The sequence below is a fragment of the Protopterus annectens genome, chromosome 9.part0, assembly GCF_019279795.1.
Source record: "Protopterus annectens isolate FY-2018-M chromosome 9.part0, PAN1.0, whole genome shotgun sequence".
Lineage (NCBI taxonomy): Eukaryota > Metazoa > Chordata > Ceratodontiformes > Protopteridae > Protopterus > Protopterus annectens.
The window spans coordinates 221,590,893-221,613,905 of NC_056743.1; positions in this window are offsets into that span (position 1 = coordinate 221,590,893).

Sequence of the window (23,013 nt, forward strand, 5' to 3'; positions counted from 1 at the left end):
TCATCCTGTATCAAAAGTTACATTGGCTTCATGGTTGAAAAATTGTATCACCTTTATCTACAACAAAAACAATGTCACCTTGCCTCATAGAGTGAAAGCACATTCTACTAGGTCTATGGCAACTTCATCAGCTTTCCATGCTAAGGCTTCCCTCAATGATATTTGCGCAGCTGCAACTTGGGCCTGATCTCATACCTTTATTCTTCATTACAAATTGGATTTGGCCTCCAGAGGCAGAGCTTCCTTTGGTTCCATGGTTCTCAGGAATGTCCTTCCATGAGGGCCACCTAGGGATACAGGTAAATGGGGACTCTGTCCCATCAGTAAGGAATGAATAAAGATTAACAACATCAGATAAAGAAGTTATGTCTTGCCATAATGTTCCATCTGTGCTGTTGATTTTCATTTATTCATTAATTCCCACCCTCTGTCCCCCATCAAGAGGTTCCTGGTTGATCTCATATACTCCTTTATTGTAGATTTGTTATGACCAGAGGTAGCTTCTACTTTTATCTACCAACTTGCCAACTCGATCTGAGGTAACAGGGAGCAGAGTATTCTGGGTAGGACCTTGTCTCAAGAGTATTTAGCTGATGCGAGCTTGATATTGGCTGGCTCAGTTCCGATGACAGAACCGATAACCCATCAGCAATGAATGAACGAAGATCAACAACACAGATAGAACATTATGGTAAAATGACACGGGTCAGGTTTTGGAGTATGCTGATTGAGTAAACTAACATTTTTATTTTTGAAAATAATTTTGTAATGTTGCTTGAATGATTGAATCATGTGTTCTGGTTATCATCCTTCCAGTTAGTTCACAAGTATCCTGCTTACTGGTTAAGCAAGGCTATGTAATGTAACAAGATGAGGGACCCATAGCCATCCAAGGCCTATGTAATGTAAGAAGATCAGGGACCATAGCCATGCAAGGCCCACGTAATGTAACAAGATGAGGGACCATAGCCATGCAAGGCCTACGCAATGTAATAAGATCAGTGAACATAGCCATGCAAGACACATGTAATGTAAGAAGATGAGGGACCATAGCCATGCAAGGCCCATGTAATGTAAGAAGTTGAGGGACCATAACCATGCAAGGCCAATGTAATGTAAGAAGATCAGGGACCAGGGCCATGCATGGAAGTTATTAAACATTACTGAGGTAAAGCCCTACCCCCAAGCATGCCAGTATAATATTCGTAGGCTACTACCTAGAGTAAGATATTGTCTAAGAGGATTTGATGATACCTCTCAAACCCACCCAATTGCCATTCAGAGTTTTGGATTCCATTGCCATTATGTAAGGCTTCTTGCTTCAAACTAGCGTATCATTCCTAATTTTTTCCCAAAGAGAAGCAAGCAGGTAAAGCCTTTCTGTTCCTCTGGTCCTCATGCTGGATCCAAAAGATGCCTGAGCCTCTAATAAAACTCATATCACCTGGCATTTCGTTAGGGTTTTCATTTTATATGTCAATTTGGCTAAAGTTCATTTTTGGTTGTTTAAGTTACTGAAACTCTTATTTAAGAACAATAGGTTCATAGGTAGTTTAGTTACTAGACATGTAGTCCAGAACACCATTATGGGTATTAGTCCAAATTGCCCCAAAACACTTTCTAGTTAAGTGACTTGCTCAAGGTCTTAACAGTAGGCAGTTGAAGGAGGAAAGATTCAAACCCCATACCCTTGGCACAGGAAGCAGCTCATTAACAGGTCAGTGACTTAAGTCATCTGTGCTATCTGCCAGACAGCAAAGCTTCAAACCCCATATTCTTATCTCAGGATATATTTCTGCCTTCCAGACTATGCCTAACATTTTGAACTTCAATTATTTATATATAATAATTCTGAACAGAGCTATAGGTGAAAATATTACTCAGAAAAAATATGGACTCTGTAGTAGAACACCATTTCTAAGGATAATCTTTTACAAAAGCTTCTGCCTTCAAACCTGCTTCTGTGCAAAGTCATAACATATGTAATTTGCATATATGCATAATCATATCAATTCTGATACAAAATGCCTTTTTTTCAGCTGCCAGGCCTCATCATACCTTAGGTGAGAGCTACCTTTCTATAAAATATATACCTCTTTTTACTGGAAAGGTATAGGAAGTGTCACTGATGGCACTCATTGACTTTAGCACTGTGAAAACAAAATATATTAGTTCAGCAGTGGACTCTTTAAATGGTCAAGTATCCTATCATTTATGGGACTGTAACATAATGGCTTAATAATTTAGTCATGGTGGAAGGCAGGACTATTTTTAAAGGAATTTACATGAAGAATTCCTGGGAATCAGAAAGGCTTAGTTTGATGTTGAAGCTTTAGCTCAGAAGGTTTCTGCATGTAGTTAAGTCTTTCCAATTCAGAGGTTACTCTACTGCTGATATTTTCCCTTTGCAGGGACCTCTGAACACAGAGCAGCCTCATGCTTAAAGCTGCATGCCAATGTGGCAGTGTAGAGGACTTGCTAATGTCAACTAGATATAAGCTTTCACCTAGATATGTCAGCATTTGCTGATTAGTGTGGGTGAGGATTCAGAAAATTGCTTATCTGAGTGTTTTCCTCTAAGAAAGCATTATCACCATAAAAACACAGCAGTCACCCATTCATTCATGCGGGAGTACTCATGATGGAAGTAATTTCAGTGAATATGTGGGGGGGGGTTACTGTTTGCATTTGTGTAGACATGTGTGCATACTTGTTGAGGCATGAATTAGACTGCAGGATCCATGTGTGTTTGTGTGTGTGTGTGTGTGTGTGTGTGTGTGTGTGTGTGTGTGTGTCTGTGTGTGCACTTGTATTGCATTGTGTATATGAATTTATGGCTGAGATTGTCTGCTTGAGGAATTAACTGTAGGGAGGCTTGTAGCCTTGTTTGATCATGAGTAGATATGAGTGTGTGTGTGTGTGTGTGTGTGTGTGTGTGTGTGTGTGTGTGTGTGTGTGTGTGTGTGTGTGTGTTTGTGTGAATAAATGCATGTTCTTGGGGCCTGATTCCTAAAGATGTACTCTCTGTACAAGTAAATTAATTCAGTGTAAGCCTGTTTTACAGATGGGCCTTGCATCAGAGTACGTCACTTAATACTGCGTACTATGCTTTTGGAATCTGGCCTTGGGAATTCATGTGTGTGTAAGTGTACACATGGGTGTCTGAATAAGAATCCTTTACTAATACGATGTATGGAGGACTAAGGATAACACCAGCATGGTCAGGTCTGACAGTGGTAGTGTTCAATTCAGAGACATACTAGCAAGGTGAAAATGAAGTCTTTATCATATTGGCTATATCTGTCTTTGTATGCCATTTTCTCACCATCGAGTTAGTCAGCATTAACCAACTGAAGTAAGCTTTGAACATTTTGCTGACCAACAAAAAGCTTTCAAAATGACGCATTTAGGATGTTACAGTGCATTAAATCTAAACATGTTATACAACAGATTAGCTTAACAATTAGACAAGATCCTTATTTTTTAATGCTGATAAAATAAGAATAATATTTAAAATAAACAAGAATTTCTCAGATTTATTATTGCTGTATCCATATGGGATATGCTATAATTTGCATTATTTTAAGAGTAACTTTTACTATGCCAAAAAAAATAAAAAAAAAAAATAGCATCTTGGAATTCAGTATTGAATTGCTAATGTTGCTGTTAAACCTGCTACTGTTTATCAATTTTTCTTTTAATAATGTTTCAAGTGATAACTGAAGGAGAATGTACTAATGTAAATTACAAATTTTCTAACTGGTTCAGCATAATTCTTAGAAAAAATGGCTTTTAGAATGGAGCACAGAAAACAAACGTGGTTTCAGAAGCCATGGGTTGTCATGCCTTCACTATTGAACTTTTTTCTGCAATCACAATTCAAGTTTCTCTTCTGCAACCTTGATATTGTATTTTATTATTCATTTGCCATACTTGCTGAGGATAAACAACTCAACATATTTTTCAAGGTATGTGGTTTTTATTGATTTGGAAATTTAACACATTATTTTGCCTATATTTTGCATTCCCTGGATGCACAATATTTCTATTTCATAATAGAAAACCTTTTGTATGCTGCATGAACATTCTGTGAAAATATTCCAGAAAGAAGTTTTGTTTACACATTTTGTGAAAGTATATAATCATGATTTTTCCTTTATCTTTGTATATAATACTGTAAAAATAATGTATTAACTCATTTCATATGTCAAATTCCTTTACATGTACAGACATACTGTAAATCTTTTTCATGTATTCTAGTATTTTTATGATTTAGTCAGTAAATATATATAACACCTATGGTTTGAATTAAGTTCATTTACAGTAACTGTTAACAACCTCATTACAAATATGCACAAAATTATATGAGATCAAAATCATATACAGAATCTTATATGAAGGGTTGTTCTCCTTCTGCACATCTTTTACATATCTTACTTCTATCACTTTTGGTAGTGTTATCCTCAGGTTACAAGAACAGATGCTAAAGTCAATATGTCTGCTCTTTTTTCATTACTTATGATAAGGAAATGCAGATAAAGAAAATTATCTTCTGTCAAATATTGCAAGTGCCAAAATATAATATCACGCAAGTACATGAAGTAAGGCAAGTGTTAGGACTTCTTTAAATAGAGAATCCTAAACTATTCTATAAAAAATGGTTTAGATGTTTGATTTAAATTATTAATCCGTACTTACTGTATGGATAGCACAATAATCACATCTAAATCTATCTATGTCATCTATCTAGAGAGATAGATAGATAGATAGATAGATAGATAGATAGATAGATAGATAGATAGATAGATAGATAGATAGATCTTGCCTGTACAACTTAACTGGAATTCTTGTATTTACAAGGTTACAAGGTTAATATTGAATACTTTCTCTTGAAGCTCCTATTAGCCAGGAATAACATCAAACTGTCTGATAGGCAGATATTCTGTTGTGATCACATTTCTTACAGAAATAAATTATCAGCAACAAAAATAAAGACTTGTATCCGACCGATCCATACAAGGCTGAATAAAAACTTGTTTTAATAAAAGGTAAGTGCTTTTGTGCCCAACATCAGACACTTCATCAGGTAAAGTACAACTCAGCTTGAGCAATATATATATATCATAGTAATTAACTAATTAATGAGGCAATTTGTGTTCCTTCAATAAAGGTTTTAAGGGAATACACCCATTGAACCCTGGAAACCTGTGTGCTTGCAAAGCAGTAATCCATCTTGTCTCAGCTTTTTCTACCTTGTTATTAACATCATAGTTTCATAGTTTCATAGTTTAGTACTAGGCTATCTGCCCTGGGGCATTTGTAAGCCTAGCCATAGTGATGTGGCTTTCGCCACCCCATGAAATGGTACAAAAATGCACAGAATAGATTTAGAATACTGTGCATCTGTCTAGTAGTGACACAGTGAAGGTCCCCTTATATAATAGAATTAGTTTACTGTGCCCCTGTCTAGTAGTGACACAGATGTGACCCCTGGGGTAAACTTACCATCTCCCATCCACTCATCAAGATTTCTCTTGAAGAGAGTCAGTGAGGGGCTCTGCCTAACATGAACTGGGATCTTGTTCCAGAGCATGGGAATCATCTGGGTTATGAATCTATCCCTCCAGCATGTCCTATTCATCCCCTCTATTACTGTGAGATATACATATCTTAGCAGACATGGATATCAAGAATCTGAGAGGTAAATGCTTCTATTTGTGTCAAGAACATGATAGGTGAGACATAATGTAATTCTTTGTGGTGCATGGAGTTTTATCTAATCCATGTAGTTACAAAAAAATAAATAAATAAAACAAGGAAAACATATAGTTGCTCAAAATGTTTTACTGCCTTTCAGTTTCATAGCCTTTGAAAACTTGTAAACCATGTTATCATTGCCAAACAAACAGCAGGCACAAACTAGGTCTTCTTCTGAAGAAAGAACAGCTTTAGAAGCTGTTAGATAATTTGTCCTGCAAACTATTTTGTTTAGAAGTGTGGTAGAGGGAAGTTCTAGCAGTTTTTAAAGCTGTTTTACCTTTTGACACTGACCTTTGCTTGCTGGTATTATTTTATTTTAATCCCTAATGCAAGACACAATCTTAATGGTGCCTAGGGTTGCTTAACAAAAGCTAGGAAGGTTCTTATAAAGCCTGCTTTTCTAATCACAACATTGCCTCCACTGCAATATTTTTTTGGAGAAAGCATTTATCTTGACGGCTTTTTATTAAGCTTCAGTTTAAGTTCACATGTATGCAAAAGTTGTGTATGAATTAGAACTATACTGGTAAGAGGTTTTTACCTCAGCCTCCTTTACCATTTTAGCACTTACCACTCTATTGGCTCACTCCTTACCACATTCAACCCATCACAGGACTGCACATCACTTTCTGTAGTTCACTTGCTTGGAAAAAGGAAGTGCATTTTTCCAGTGATATTCATTTCCGTGGTAGTAGTAGTAGTATGTAAGATATGAATGTCAGACTGCAGCTGGTCAGGTAATATCATTAGTGTTTCTGATCTCAAGGCACTTTCTGAATGACAGATGTGCAATGCATAGAAACTTTAGACTCACCAGTGCCTCGGTACCATCAGTGCTATTTACCATTGTGAACTTTCATGTGTGCAACAAAGGCAAAGCTCATTGCCTCTGACAGATGACATTTTCAAAATGGAAAATACCAGTCCCTCTTAGTCAGACAATGTGTTTGTGACTTGCAGTTGAGGTCTACCTTTTCGGGTTGGCTACAAAGGGTACCATGCCCACTACTGCAGCTCTGGTTAACTCCATGCTAGAGACGACATAGATATGAATATAACCTTTGTGTGAGCAGAATTAATTCAGCCTCTGTTAGTATGCTTCCAAAAAGTGTCATTCTTTTTTTTGTGATATCAGTGTGAAATGAGTGACAAAGTGAATTCTGTTCAGTCTTATTCAGTCTTGTTTTTAAAGTACACTTTTGGAATTTACTTTTCTATGCACTGGTTTTACTTGAGTATTTCAGAACTGTATAGAAAAATGAAAATATTCATTGCAGTGAGGCTTCTGACTTAATTTTCAGGCTTTATTCATTTATTCAAGGGATTTTGATGATAAGCAAGTGTGTTTCAACTATGCGAACTTCAAAAATACTCTTACACTCCTCATTTCAGCAAGGCATTTAGAAGTATTACTTTGTAAGTATTTACTAACAAATGTTTTTAACTTATTGAATAAGAGGGGTGTAAGCTTAAGATCATCATAGCTACTATGGAAAATAACGTCTTATGCCAGTTTTATCATCAACATGAACAAACCATTGGTAGCAGCTATAGGGGACCACTTTATTCCACTCTATTGTACAACAAATTTGTAATTCAAAATTGTTATTGAAATATCCATTCTAAATAAATTAGCTATTTAGTGCTGTTGAAAGATGCTGTTGTAAAACAAAATGCATTCTGTGAACATTTCATATTTACAATTCATTAATACTAAAATTTTGTCTGGAAATGTGATTGCTAAATATGTCTTCAGTGAGGCTAATCTTACAATTTATTATATTGCTACATTGTTTCTAAATTGTGCTACTTGTTATCCATACTTCCTATGCCCATTCAGAGTTTCACGAGCAGCAGAAAACAGATAGCCTAAATGGATAGGCAAATCAATAAAGAAAACAGGATAAGGGTACAATTCTACTATCAATATCATTAGAGGAAATGGATGCTATATTTATTTGAATGATGCAAGTGTTCATGTTCTTGGAGCCAGCAATGGAGATTTCATTCAGGAAAATATAATGATTCAAAAGAATAAAAGCAAGAACAAGAATCTTTCAATTATTAAAAATACAAAAATATGGAGCGAAAAATCATTTGACTGACCCTAATAAAAGCTATAAACAAGTATATGCAGCATTCAAGAAGTATGGAATTGTATGAAGTAACGAAAAAGTACAATTGGTAACAAATTATTAAAAAATGTCGCTGCAAGGTTAAACTGTTATCAGTTTAATACAGGCATAGATAATCATCCTTTAAGCCTATATCAAGCACACAAGATGTCCTTACTTTGCAACTGCTAGAATAAAAGCACCTTTACTCAAGCAAGGAATCAAAGTTTACCAAATATATAAAAATCCTGCATCAACTGCAGAAGCACATGCAGGAAACAGAAGAAATAGTTCAATCCAAAAAGAAATATAAAGTGTATGAAAATTATTATTAGTTCATAAAACATCAAGAGTTATGTCATGACATTGATACATACATATGTATGTGTGTATATATCTATATATATATATATATATATATATATATATATATATATGTGTGTGTGTGTGTGTGTGTGTGTGTGTGTGTGTGTGTGTGTGTGTGTATATATATATATATATATATATATATATATATATATATATATATATACATATATATATATATATATATATATACACATATATATATATATATATATATATATATATATATATATATATATATATATATGATTAAAGATGTATGGAAGGAATGATATTTTCTACGTATATGAAGAGACTAAGAAACAAATTATACAATAGTATACTTAGGAAAAGTATCTAGAAAAGCATTGTCTAATCAAGGCATCCAGTGGTTAATAGACTATGTTAGATTGCTTAAATCATGAGAATCATAAGCTAGAAGCAAATGATAAAAAGATGACAAACTCAAAATGAAAGCTTAAACATTAAAAATGCATGTAATGCCTGAGTACGAGATGCAAGAAAAGAAACAAAATAGTTATTATGAAGTGTGAAGATAGGTGAAGGCTGCCAGCCTAGCCAGATAGAATTTTGTAGATAATTCTGTCATTTGTAAATATTAATATAAGCCACAGGCTTGTTCTCTTAAATGGGAAAAATGGTGCTAAATGTGAAACTGCAAAAATGTGACAACAGTGCACTCTACTGTAACAAAGCTAATAAGTCAATTCTTTGATGTCAAAACTTGGAGCCGATATGTCTGGATGAAGGAATTCTGGCTATTGTCTTGAGACCAGAGTTAATTGCTACAATTTGCATGTATAATTCCTTTTATTGTTCTGACTTTCTGACCAGCTGCAAGATCAAGGGCTATTAACCTCTGAGAATCTGTTAGCTTGGGAACCAGAAAGAAACAATGTACTCTGAAATGAATCAGTGGCACTGTGTTAACAATTTAAGGACAGAAAGAATGAGAGCATTAGAGTATTTGCCTTGAGAACATCCAACATCACCAGCACTGCCTGTATCTATATGTAAGTAGTATCTTATACTTTAGTGTTTCTCTTAGAAATAGATAGGAATTAGGAAGATTAAGTATTTTTCTGTGATGTCAGAACTTTTCTATTGTATTATTTTAAACATTTCTCTGTGATCTCTGAACTCTTGACTAGCACTATGTAGTAATAAATATTGTCTTGTGTTTTTATTATTTATTATTAAATATTTTTAAAACTTTCAACTGTGGCTGTTTTGTGTAGAGATAATTTAAGCTATAGAGTACATTGCATGTATATAGTGATACTGTAACAAGTCACTCCAAATAAGTCTTGACTGTATGGTTGCACTTACCATTTGGATAATAATATTGCACAGTATAATTGGACACCCTTTTATAAGGGCCTTTAAGTAGCTGATTAATATTAGCTGGATAGTGGCAGTGATTTCTACTGTATAGTCTGGGTAAACGGGGCACAACTGGAGAACCTGTGCCAGCCTTCCCCAGGATTGTCTGTGTGGTTCTATAAACTCTTATCTCAAAGTTTTTGTATCAGCTACTTGGGCGGGGACACAAAGCACTGGTTGGACAGAGAGGGTGCTGGAGGTTTTAGCTTGCCCACTAGGCTGAGATCTGGACCCAATAGCTGTGCCAGTGGGGAGTCTTATTGGGGTCCTGGAGAGAAAGGGAGAAACCGGCAGCAGACTGACTGTGATCTCTGTGTGCTCTTAAGGGAAATTTTGCTTTACTGTGTGTGTATTTATTATCCTTTCCCTGTATGGATGCCCCTCACTAGTGTTAGTGGTGAGGACTGAAGGTCCTTGATTGCTGGGCCAGTGCTTAAAGTGAACTAGATTTTTTGTAAGTACGAATCCCATTCATTAAGGAACAATACAAAGACAATGCAATAATGATATACTTTTATGCAAGTATATCTTTATACACGAGAAGAAGAAATGTTCAAAGTATATAATGAATATATCTGGAGCAGTTAGCACTTCCATGTGTACTTGTAGGGAAAGATTTTAATATAAGTTTAAGGACAGTTATTGTGGTCCTGAAACTTCATATGTTTAATAATGAGTTTGAAGTTGGGGCACCTTAGTGTACGATCAATACTACAAAGGAATATTGACATCAGAGGTAGAATATATAGTTAACATGTCTTGTGGATCTATACCCATGTCAGATGTACAGAGTTATCTCGCTACTGGCACAAGGATAACATTAAATTTCATAACTCACTCTTTCACAGTGGAAATCAGACTTTATTACTCACACATTCATTGCTATTACAAATGCTGTAAAAGCTGTGTTATAGAGCTCTTTCAAACTACTAGTTGAATATCAGACAGTAGAGACTATATTCAGCAACAACATATCCAATTTACCATTTGGAATAGAAAGAGAAGCACTGTGGTTACTCCTACATCACCTTACTGTTCATTGCAGAAAGGGAGAAAAGACAAAACAGAAAACTGCATGTTGAGGCACCTACATCAGTGCACAGAAGAAACACCCAGACATGGAGATGCAACAGAGGAACGTATCAACATGGTAATTAATAGTACAATCCCTAAAGTATTAACATTAGAAATAACACAAGTTAACAGACAAAAAGTAACAGTGCAGTCCCTAAAACATTAACATTAGAAATAACACAAGTTCAAAGGCCGAAAGATCCAATCCAACAATTATGCTTTGGTGCAGCTGCCACTGCTCCAATAAATATATATAAATAAGAAAACACAAAAATAAAGATATGGAAATCTTGAGGAAATATGAACCCGTACAGATGCTATTACAATTCCAGCTACAAGTAGATTAACAATTCAAGAACTTTTACAAAGAGAGAGTTACTTTTTCAAGACTCCATCACTGAGACTACGCTGTAAAGGGACTTGAATCGACAATGAGCTCATTTGCATACAAAGTGTAAATAACCCTGAACTTACACAAGTAAGAATCAGTTTTCAAGCAGAATACGGAGATGCAAGGTGAGATTAGTTGGTGAGTCAGCATACCTGGACATTTTTATTGAAGGGGTTGCTAGAGTAAATGTTTCATTTTGGTGCTTGTGCATACTTGGACATATTACTGAATTGATTGCTTGGGTGAATGTTTCATTTTGGTTCCAAAACAAAGATTACAAACCAAGAAGAAAACCAAGAAGAAAAGTATGTTACTGCAGAGGCTCCAACTCATGCTTCCATCAGGAAACAATCTCAAAATACACTCAAAAGCTGATGAAATGCTTGGATATAGTGCTTTTGTTTTAATAAATGTAAAGCTTCTTCAGATATAACAGTAAAAGTCAAAGCATATTTGAAATGGAGCTTATATAACATCCTAGGTCACCTGAGCACCAAGCCATCTTTAATTCATGAAATTTAAAGCTATTCACCCCTATTAAAGTCTTTACTCCACAGCTTAAATTACAAAGTGCTCCATGGTTATTATTTTTTGCTGAAAGATGTCACCTAAACTTAATTTAACATAACAAACCACAAACAAATCATGAAAGGCATAAAAAATATAAAAAAACATAAAATACATAAAAAAATCTTGCTCCCAAATTTTGTATTACATAACAAAACAATTCAAAGAAATATCCCAAAAAAATTCATATAGAGAGCAAAATATAGTAATAAGCAACTAAAAGAAGAGAACTGAAGAATGAAAAATAACCAACATTTTATATTTTATCTTTTTAAAGCATTAAGTTTAAGTAAACAACCAATGGAGATGTGATCATCACGTCCAGACCAGCTATTAGCATGGAGACTGAGTTGCCAAAATAGCTCATATTTTCTAAATACAGCTGCCATGTACCCCTGCATTCAACTTTTTTCAATTATCACACATTTGAAAAAAAATTACCTGGGGCGTCTGCAGCATGTTTGGCTAAAGCATTTATTCCCCGTTAATTCTAATGTCATTTATATGTTTGCAGACATGAGCTTTTAATTCACGTTTGGTTTTACTGAAGTAAAATGCTGGACAATTTTGGCAGTGAGCAGCATATGCAATGTCACTAGTGAGACAGTTAAATGAGCCTTTTAATTTGAAAGTGTGGTTACCAACCTTGAACTCTTCACATACCATATAAATTTGCAAATGGAACAGAAGCCACATTTCGCCATTTTACAATTATTTGTGGGAAAACAGTTACACTATTGTCTTTAAGTTACGTCTGCTCTTATACACTGTATTGGGTTTGTCACCCACCTTATTCAATATATTTGTGTCCTCCTTCAACAGAGCCCAGTTGTTCTCCAGAATTATCTTTATGTGTCTGCTATCCACACTGCATGGAGAAATAAAAGCACCACTACAACTGAGTCTCATAGAATGCATGTCCATACTCCCCCCTGCCTCGAGTATGGGAGAGGGGGAAAGAGGTGATTTTACTGTGGAATGCTGACAAGTGATATGTGTTATGCTGGTCTCATCTTGGATATTAGGTGCAAAAAAGTTCCTCTCATGTTTGTTGATGACTTCATACATCAACTCATTAAGCAGATTAGGTTGATAATCTCCGGTCAGGAACATGGACCTAATGTGTTCAGATTCGTCCAAAAAATCTTTGAATCGTGATACCATATGTGCAGCTCTTCCGAATCGACCCTTGACCACTGTATGCTTCTGATGAAAAGGGTGGTAACTGGAATAGTATAAATAGGTATTCGAGAAAGTTTGTCTTTGGTAAATTTTAGATACAAATCTTTTTTGTTGGACGTCCTTGGTAAAAGAGATATCCAAATAAGCAATAGTGGAAATATTAGTTTCAAAGGTGAACTTAAGGAAGTCAGTTGTTTGGTTAGGATACTTGAAGAATTTTGAAAATTTGTATAAGTCTTCCTCCCATAAAAGAAAAATGTCATTCAAATAGCGGATGTACATCTTACAGAAGTTCATGTATTCTGACTTGAAAAGGTATTTTTCTTCCCTTTTCAACATAGCAATATTTACCATTAGCCCACTATACCCAGAACCCATGGTGACCCCTGTGGATTGCAAAAAATACTCATGGTTAAAGATGAAATAAATAGTCTATAAAATGATCTCTAATAGTGTTTCCAAGGTATTAATTTTGTGCTGTGAAATACAAGTATTCCGTGAACCATTGTACAATGACATCTTAGGGAATAACATTGTAGAGATCCTTTATATCACTTGTTATTAAGATGAAGTTGTACGAAAAAATATTCTCATTAGTGATTTTACTAAATATGTACCCAATTCAGGTCAGATAACTTATTTAGGTATAATACTTTTTAAAGATATTAAATCTATTATATATAATAACTATAATACCTGTTTTCTTAATATACAAAATCTTTTTAATACCTGGAATAATATGTTTTTTACTATGGAGGAGAGACTTACAATTATTAAAATGATAATATTCCCCAAGATTTTATACTTAATACAATCAATAATACTTTCACCTACAAAAATAATTATCAAGAAACTGAATACACTAATGTTAAATTTCTTATGGGCACCTAATAGACCTAGGATTGCATTAAAGAAACATACTAATAGCTGGTCTCAAGGGGGTATTTCTTTTCCAGACTTTAATTTTTATATTATCTCTTCTATTATAAAAGTTATTACTTTATTAATAGATCAGTCATATATCGCAAAATGGAAAGATTATTGGGAGCTAATTAGTATGCACTTCATGAAAATCTCCTTAACACATAAAAATATGATTGAAAATAACTCCATGTTGTGGTTGCTAAAGGAATTTTGTACTTCACCTATTACGCCTAAACATATGGTTTGTTACCCATTAAATATTATTATTAGTTATCGTAACTTTATATTCATGCACCCTAAGTATAGGGAATGGAATTTTATTGTATTCCTATAATGTATACTCAGGGTATGCTTATGTCATCTACTTCTGAAGGAGCTCATTTAGCTATAGATAATGATCTAAAGTACTGGTATCAGCTGATATCTGATAATAAAGTTAAAAATCTAGATTTCTTAAAACAAGAATTTGATCTAAAAGAAACTTGCTGGTTAGAGGTTCAGATCTTTAGACAACATCTCATTGATAGAATAGATCTAATGTCTATAACAGTTAAAGAATCTATTCCAAAACTGATTGATTACTTGATATTAAATTTACAGCATAAAGTTTCTGATAAAGGTAAACTTTCATATATACATAAAATTATCAGACAAGAAACTTTTTACAGTGTAGATTCATACTGGAATTATTTCACCTCTATTAATGGGGACCCACCAACTCAACAAGATAAACAATATATATTGGAATCTGCTTATAGAACTGCATCTTCCATTGTCTGGAGACTTTATACATGGAAATTTTTACATAGATCTTTTTATACACCTTTGATGATGAATAAAATAAATAATAAAGATAATCTATGTAAGAGATGTAATGTAGAAATTAATGCTGACTGGGCTCATATGTTTTATGACTGTATGAAGTTGAAAGAATACTGGAAGTCAATTAATGAATTTTTGCAGGCTCTTTTTACAGATAATTTCATTATTTCTAAGTCTCTTATATTATTCAACACACCTGTACCTCAATGTGTTAAAAGATTAAGCTTCCCTTGTTATGGTCTATCCTAGCAGTGGCCAGGAAAATAATAACTAGAAATTGGATTTCAGATACACCTCCTTCGTTCAATGAATTTAAAAATGTTATGAATATAATGTGCCATATGGAAATAAGCACAATTAGAATGAGAACAACTAGAAAAACATCATATTATATTGTATGGGATAATTTACAAAATTTGTTAAAAAAATTCTAATTTCAATAGCACGGTATTTTAGTTTAATTAATTGATCTGATTGTAGTGGATGTCTTTGTAAATACTTTAGTTGTTTTGTTGAATATTATAATAATACCTATTTTTAATTACTTGTATAAAATTGTTATGATATTTCTCTTATATGTTAAAACAATAAACCTGTTTTGAAAAAAAAAAAAAAGATGAAGTTGTCATTATACTCCAAATAATTCATTTTACTGAGGAAATCCTATGAGTTCTTAAAAACCCAGTTTTCTTTTCTGATTAGATGCTTTAGTTTTTCATCCAGAAATATAGAGTAAGGGTGTGTGATGGACCCTCTGCTATCAACAATGAGTCACATCTGGGGAGTTTGGATGCACTTATGATTTTTTGGGACCCCAAAGATCATAGATATGGTGGGGAACCATACATTCAGAAAATTAAATAAATGTACATTGATCTGCTGGTCAATAAATAAATCTTTAAGGATATCCCCAACTTTTTTATATGCAATATTCCATTTGATTACAGAAACCCTGATACAAAAGTCACCTGCCAACAGACTATGCATCCTGGTATTATAATATACCTGACCCATGATAACTAGTCCCCCACATTTGTCTGGTTTCATCAGTCTCAGAGCATGATTATTCAATTCTTTAAGCAAATCCGTTTCACTAGAAAGCATATTGTCCACATAATTGTGGCTTCTTGTTTTTCTAAGAATGTCTTGAAAGTCAATTTCACACATCTTTTCAATTAAGGAAATAGTGGGGTGGACCTGAGGGTTGAAAGTACTGGAAATCCTCAAAGGATCCATGGACGCATTGGTTGTGTCAAATAATATATTAAAGTTCAGTGTTCTTATACATTGCTTAAATTCCATCAGTAAATTTGGCAAATTAGCTCATTCGAAAAGATCAGCACAGTCCCATCTAATGTCATAAGAAGAGTAATTAAAAACTTTAAAGGGCCTTTGGTATTAAATATTATTCTGCATTCATTAATTGGTGGCATAAAAAGAAAAGGAATTGTACTTACTTCCAATGGTTATTTCTGCATTTCGAGTTGTGCCAATATGTTTGTTTTTTCATGGATGGTCTCCACTGCACCTGAAAGTTATTCTGCCTTGCCTGATTCTCTCCAAACAATGAGGCAGTAGAGAGTTTAAAGGCTCGTCATCTTGGGGAGTGTAGTTGTTGATGAAGTCCATTTCCTGTCCAAGTGGATGCGGCCGTGTGTTAAATGAAGTATTAAGCCTTGTTGTCCAAATATGCACACTTATCTTTTTCCAGTTTTTTTTTTTATTTTCCTATTTTTTATAACACTTACTTGTTCATTAATGCTCTTAAAGATTCATTCATAATATAATCTATACTACTTGAATGTTAAATCATCAATAATAAAATTGTCCAAAGTATTTATTTCTTCTGTAAGTTCATCTATTAATTTCTTGTTGTCAAGGATAAGTAATTGCATATACTCATATCCATGCCAGTCAAAGAGTTTTAGGAGGTCATCATGTAACAGAGAATCTTTCAACAACCCCGTGGGGTAGTGCCAAATTCTTAGGCCTTTAGGGATCTTATACTCTTTGACACATTCAATGAGAAAGGCATTTTCCAACTGCAGTTTCTTAACTTTTAATAATTTATAATCAAATTCATTGAGTATCTGCATAATGGTATCATTGTGTGAAGGCTGAAACTCAAACAGTCTTATTTCATCTTGAAGATAATCTTTTTGGGAAGGGATATTTTATGTGTATGAATCCTTGTGGCAGAGGGCACAATTGGATCTCCATGATTTAAAACCAAAATGTTTCCAGCTGAAAGTTGTGAAGCAGGCAGAAACTGTCCCAAAAGTGATTCCTCTTCTCCCATGTGTTCTCTTCCCAGCTGGAGGGGAGTAGCCAGTGAGGAAATGCTCTCAAATCTCCAAGGTCTCCAACCGACCATTGAAGGGAATGCAAGTCTGGTTTAGAAAATAACAACTGAGAACCTGTTAGTGCTCCTGCAGCCATAAACACAAAACAGGCTCCAAAACAAAGTTTATGAATCAAGAAGAAAAGTATGTTAGTGCAGAGGCTCCAACTCATGATTCCAGTGGGAAACAATCTCAAAAACAATCAAAAGCTGTTGAAACATTCGGTTTTAGTGTTTTCTGTTTAATAAATGCAAAATTTCTTCAGATAAAATAGTAAAAGTCCAAACACATTTGAAATGAAGCTTATATAACATCCTAGGTCACATGAAAACCAACCCTTCTTTCATTCTTGAAATTTAAAGCTATACACACCTATTAAAAGTCTTTACTCCATAGCTTAAGTTACATAGTATTCTACAGTTATTAACTGTTGTTGAAAGATGTCACCTAAACTTAGTTTGACATAACAAACCATAAACAAATTATGAAAGTTCTATAATGGGTTAAACATAGGGTAACGGGAAGGCTGGGATTGTGTTAATAGGCACAAAAAATGTGTTTGTTATGGTTAATGGATACAGACAATAGGAAAGGTAGAAGACAAAGCAAATGGCTGCAGCGTTATACTGGCTTTTTCTTCCCCTGTAGGGATCAATCTGAGGACATAAGGCTGGGCAGAGAAACCAAGCAGGAGTGCTCAAATGTCCTCCTATATTTTTCTGTTAGTGACAGAAAAAAAAAAAACATTGCAAAAGATGTGTTCCTTTTTGCAAGGAAAAAACGGCTAAGTAGTAGGGGATTGGTTATAGAAAAAAAGAGAAGATGTGTCACAGCTGCAAATTTTGTACAATCGGTGTGGGATATAAAAAAAAACAGAAATTTAAAGTAGTTATTCTAGGAAAAAGTAAGGAAAAAGAAAATAATCAGGTTGAAGGTTAGAAAAAGGGATATATAAGGTTAGGATATGCTTGTGGGGGATATCCTGGATATACAGAGCTGTAAACGAATTAGGGTTATAAAAGATATTTATTAGGAAGATCAAGATTTCCAAATTCTGGAATGCAGTGTTTAAAATAGGTATAAGGGCTTTGAGGTGCAATTAGTTATTATATTTAGCAATTAGCCAAAGGCTACATTTTTTGTAAAAGTTCTACAGTAGGAAGGAGATAAATCGTAAGGGCAGGCAGAATATGCTGGTGGGAAGGAACAGGTGGCAAACAGAAAAGATTAATTATGATGATATGAAAATATTTTAGTTGAACTAAAGAGGTAATGGAAATGAATCTACTGACAGAAAGATGGCTAGTGGATGATAAGGACTGGCAAGAAGGCAAGGTTTGGGAACAAGTCTAGAAGGTAGTTATGAGGTTAAAGATGGTAAAACTAGTCTCTGATATGCAAATAATAATTGTGAACAGATGGTATAAAACACCATTTATGAATAAAGATAAAGAATGAAGTTATTATGGTAACTAATTAAAATACCAATAAAAGAGTGGACAGTGTGCACATTTGAAGGGACTGTGTGGTAACTAGATCTATGTGGAGTGGAAAGGGGAAATATTGACAGTTAATGTTTGGTAAGACACCAGAGGTAAGGATTTTTTTTCATGGTTTTCAGGTGGAATAAAAGCCATCCTGGTGGGATTTAGATGAGCGTACTATCATGGATCTATCTGACAACATTGAAAGCTCAAAACCCCAACAACAAGCTCACCGACACCACAAAACCAAAAGTTGAAAAACACAAAAGTTCACATGCCCGACAAACCACAATCCTGACAGTCAACAAAACAAAACAAATTCCTTTTCCGAAAAACACACACACAACACAAGCACACCAAAAACCTTACAAACCTACACTAAACCTTACATACACAACTATCTATGCACTAACCTTAACCCAAACCCTAACCCTAAGGTCTGTCACTATTGCACACTTACCTTACCCGCACCCTAACCCTACAGTCTATCACTATCGCACTCGTTTCGCATGTCATTGTTTTCAGCATTGGGATTTCCACTTGTCGGGTTTTTCTGGTGTTGGTTTTCGGTGTCGGTCATCTTGTTGTCGGTGATTTCGCTTGTCAGGACTACATGAAAAGAGACATGGAGGAACTCTCGGATTATGCAGCTCAGGCAGGTATGACCCTAGCCCTGAGCAGGAGCCTACCATCACCCAGAATGATACCACAGTACAAGCAAAAAATGATTGATTTCAACAATTGGCTTAAGTTTCTGGTATCATTCCAAGGGGATCCAGTATCTCCCTGCCTGGGATTATATGATTGACAGACCTCGATGCCTTGCCAGAGATGGCCTGCATTTGTCTCCTCTGGGCTTCCAGATACTGGCCAAGGCTCTTGCCACCCCTATAGTGCCTTTTTTTAGGCTGTGTTCCAAAGACCAAATTACCACTGTAACAGCTACAAACAAATGCAATCTGAGGGTCATGCTGCTCAATGCTAGAAGTCTAAATCTCAAAATGCACTCATTCAAAGCATTCCTTAAAATGGAGAACATTGGCATTTATGCTGTAACAGAGACCTGGTTCAAAGCAGCAGAAAGCACTCCTGCACTACCATACTATAACTCATTCCACACCTTTCAGCCCCAGAACTTGGACTGAAGCTCCAAAGATGGTGGTGTTTCCATATTCATAAAGGATGCACACACCTCCAGACTGGTAGCCTAACATAACGCATCAGAGATACTGCAGGTGCAGCTAACATTAGGTAAGACAGCGATTCAAGTCGTAGCTTGCTATAGGTCCCCAACGATATCCCAAGACTCATACTCCACGTTCCTAAGCACCCTGGAGAATATTAGGGTCCAACCTAACACTCTCCTACTGGGTGACTTCAACTACCCCTCCATTAACTAGGAAAACTACTCATGTACCAATACATTTGCCCAATGTTTCCTGGAATTCATTAATTCCAATGCCCTGGACCAGCTCATTCTTTCCCCCACTAGAGGTAGCAACATCCTTGACCTGGTCATTACTAACATGGGCGACTGTTGCTCTACACCAATAGTCAACTCTTCCCAGGTTAGATCCGACCACAAACTAATTTATTTATTTTATTTTACATTTGTTGACCGGGATAGTCCGACTGGATACAAGTCCATTTTCAGCGGAGGCCCGGGGAGAAAAGCTCCAAAGGATTTAATACAGAGAAAGAGACTTAAATACAACACATTAAAGTACATTAATTTACAGTCATATTGCCACATAAAGTACAGGACATCTGACATGTTTTACATCTGGAAGTTTTGCTTACGAAACAGTAGGATTAATGTGACACTTAACTAAAAAAGAATTGTTAAAGATACATAGGTGTATCAGTGTTACCAGGTATTAATCAGGCCTGGTACAGGGACAGAGCCAATGAGTTAAGTAGTACTGCTTGAGGGCTTTCTTAAATTTAGAAAGGGTAGTGTTTATTGTAATGTCTTAAGGTAGTGAGTTCCAAGCTTTGCCTGCAGAGTTGGCAAACGTGGAGTTCCGAGCTAAATTATTAGCTATAGAGGTTTGGACTACAATTCTACTGGATGATCTGAGTGATCTTTTTTGGAGTGAGGTCTGATGATATTACGTAAGGCAGGCGTATTGTCAGGTTGGTTAAGAACTTTGAAGGCCACAATAAGTTGGTTGCACTGAATTTGCCTTGATAGCTCTAGCCATCCTAGATGTTTTTAGGTTTGTGCAGTGATGTGTTCTGTAGGGCAGCCCAGTGGCAAATCTAGCTATGCTGTTATAGCAGGCAGAAAGTCTGTTGAGTTCTGTTTTGTTTAAGTTGGCCAGTATTGGGGAGGCATAGAAGATGGTGGAGAGGAGATGGGAGTGGACAATAGCAGTCCTAGCTGGTGGGGTTAGGAATGATTTTATTCTATGTAGTGAGCTCAGTTTTTTATTGATGGTTTTTATTGTTTTATTTACATGGACATCAAATTTAAGATTATTATCTATGATTACCCCAAGTAATTTTGTTTGGATGTCAGGGGAGATATTAATGCCATTTTTAGAGGTAATGGAGAAGGATATCATTGGCGATTTTTGCGTGGGAGAGAAAAATAGCAATTTTGTTTTATTAGGGTTTAGAAGAAGACAACGGTCAACAAGTCACTTTTCAACCAGGTTGAAAGTTGACTGAGTACTTGCTTGAAGTTCATCCTAGGTGGTACAAATGCAGATCAACGTAGAGTCATCTGCATACTGTATACAGCTGGCCTTTGGAATGACAGTATAGAGATTGTTAATAAATATGGAGAATAGCAGTGGACCCAGGATGGACCCCTGTGGGACACCTATGGTGTTGGGAAGGAGGTTAGATAGATTATTTTGCCATAGTACTGTTTGTTGTCTATTGTGTAGATAGGATTGGAAACATTGAAGGGAGTGGTGAACCAGGGACATGTTAGTCAGGGTATGGATTAGCAGTTGATGGTTAACCATATCAAATGCTTTGTAAAGATCCAAGAATAGAGCTGAGGAGAGTTTGTTATTGTTTCTGTTATGATAAATATCATTGGTGAAGGAGAGGAGAGCTGTGGTAGTGCTATGATGCGGTCTAAAACCATGCTGAGATTTAGCCAGTAGATTATTCTGGGTTAGGAAGTGTAGAAGTTGTTTGTGGACACTTTTTTCCAGGATCTTAGCCAGCAGTGACAAGATGGCTATAGGCCTATAGTTAGATAGTTCGGTGGAGCTCCCACCCTTATGGCGAGGTATAATACAAGATATCTTCCATGTTGAGGGAACTTTAGCTTCAGCCATGGACCGATTGATTAGGATGCAGATGGAAATTGCTATACTAATCACCTTGGAAAGCCACATCTCTCCCACCCCCCAACCGCAAAGGTAACTACCATGAAAAAATTCTCCAAAGCTAACTTTGGGATTCTAAAACAGAGGTGGATAATTTCACAGCACCCATGAAAATGGAGAAAAGTTGCATGACTGCCGAATCATACAAACACATACACAAATGCATAGATCTCACCATACCCAACAGAACCAAGACGCTCTCCTCCAAAAAAAGGAAGCCAATCTGGTGGTCCCCTGCCATAAACAAACTCTACAACAGAAGGAAGAAAAGTTAGCTATGAAAATAGAATTGCAGCAGATAGTAAAGACAACCGCAAGGCCTTCTATAGTTATGTAAAGAATCTCCACAACAATACCCAAATTTGTTCTGAGCTACTGTGCAATGGCGCCTTCTACACTGAGCCAGCAGATATTGCCAATATACTGGCAGACAGATTCAGTGACAATTTTAGCCCCCCCTGAAAGGACCAATTACAATACCAGTAGATTGCCAGGCACCCAGTATTACTGCTGCACAGGTTAAAACAGCACTGTCCAAGCCCAAGAATACAGCTTCTATGGGGCCTGACAATATCCCTGGCTGTGTTCCACATGAACTACAGAGTGAACTGGCACCACACCTGTGTGCCCTGTTCAATCACAGCCTCACCTCAGGTCTTGTCCCTACTGAATGGCGCACTGCTACAGCCATCCCTATCCATAAAGGAGGAGTGACTACAGACCTTGGGAACTATTGCCCCATTAGCCTGATGAGTCTTATATGCAAAGCTATGGAACACATCATTATGGACCTAATAAACAAAGATATAGGGAATCTCCATACTCTGGATCCCACACAGTTTGGTTTTGTGAAGAGTAGATCATACCTGCTCAACCTGGTCAACTTTTTTGAGTCAGTCACCAGAGCTGTGGATGAAGGCAAGGTGGTTCATACAGCCTACTTTGATTTGGCCAAGGCCTTTGTTACCATTCCCCTCTCAGGAATCATAGAAAAGCTCACTAAGCTAGGCATCAACCCCTATATCAGTAGGTGGGTTGCAAACTGGCTCACATATAGAACCCACAGTGTGAAAGTAGCTAACTCCAAGTCAGACTGCTGACCAGTCACGAGTGGAGTCCAACAGGGTTCGGTCCTGGGTCTTCTCCTGTTTGGTATCTACTTCTCTGAAGTCCAGGCCAACATGAAGGGACTCTGGCTGACAAAGTTCACAGACAATTGCAAACTGGGAGCTATTATTAACTCCCCAAGTAATGTTG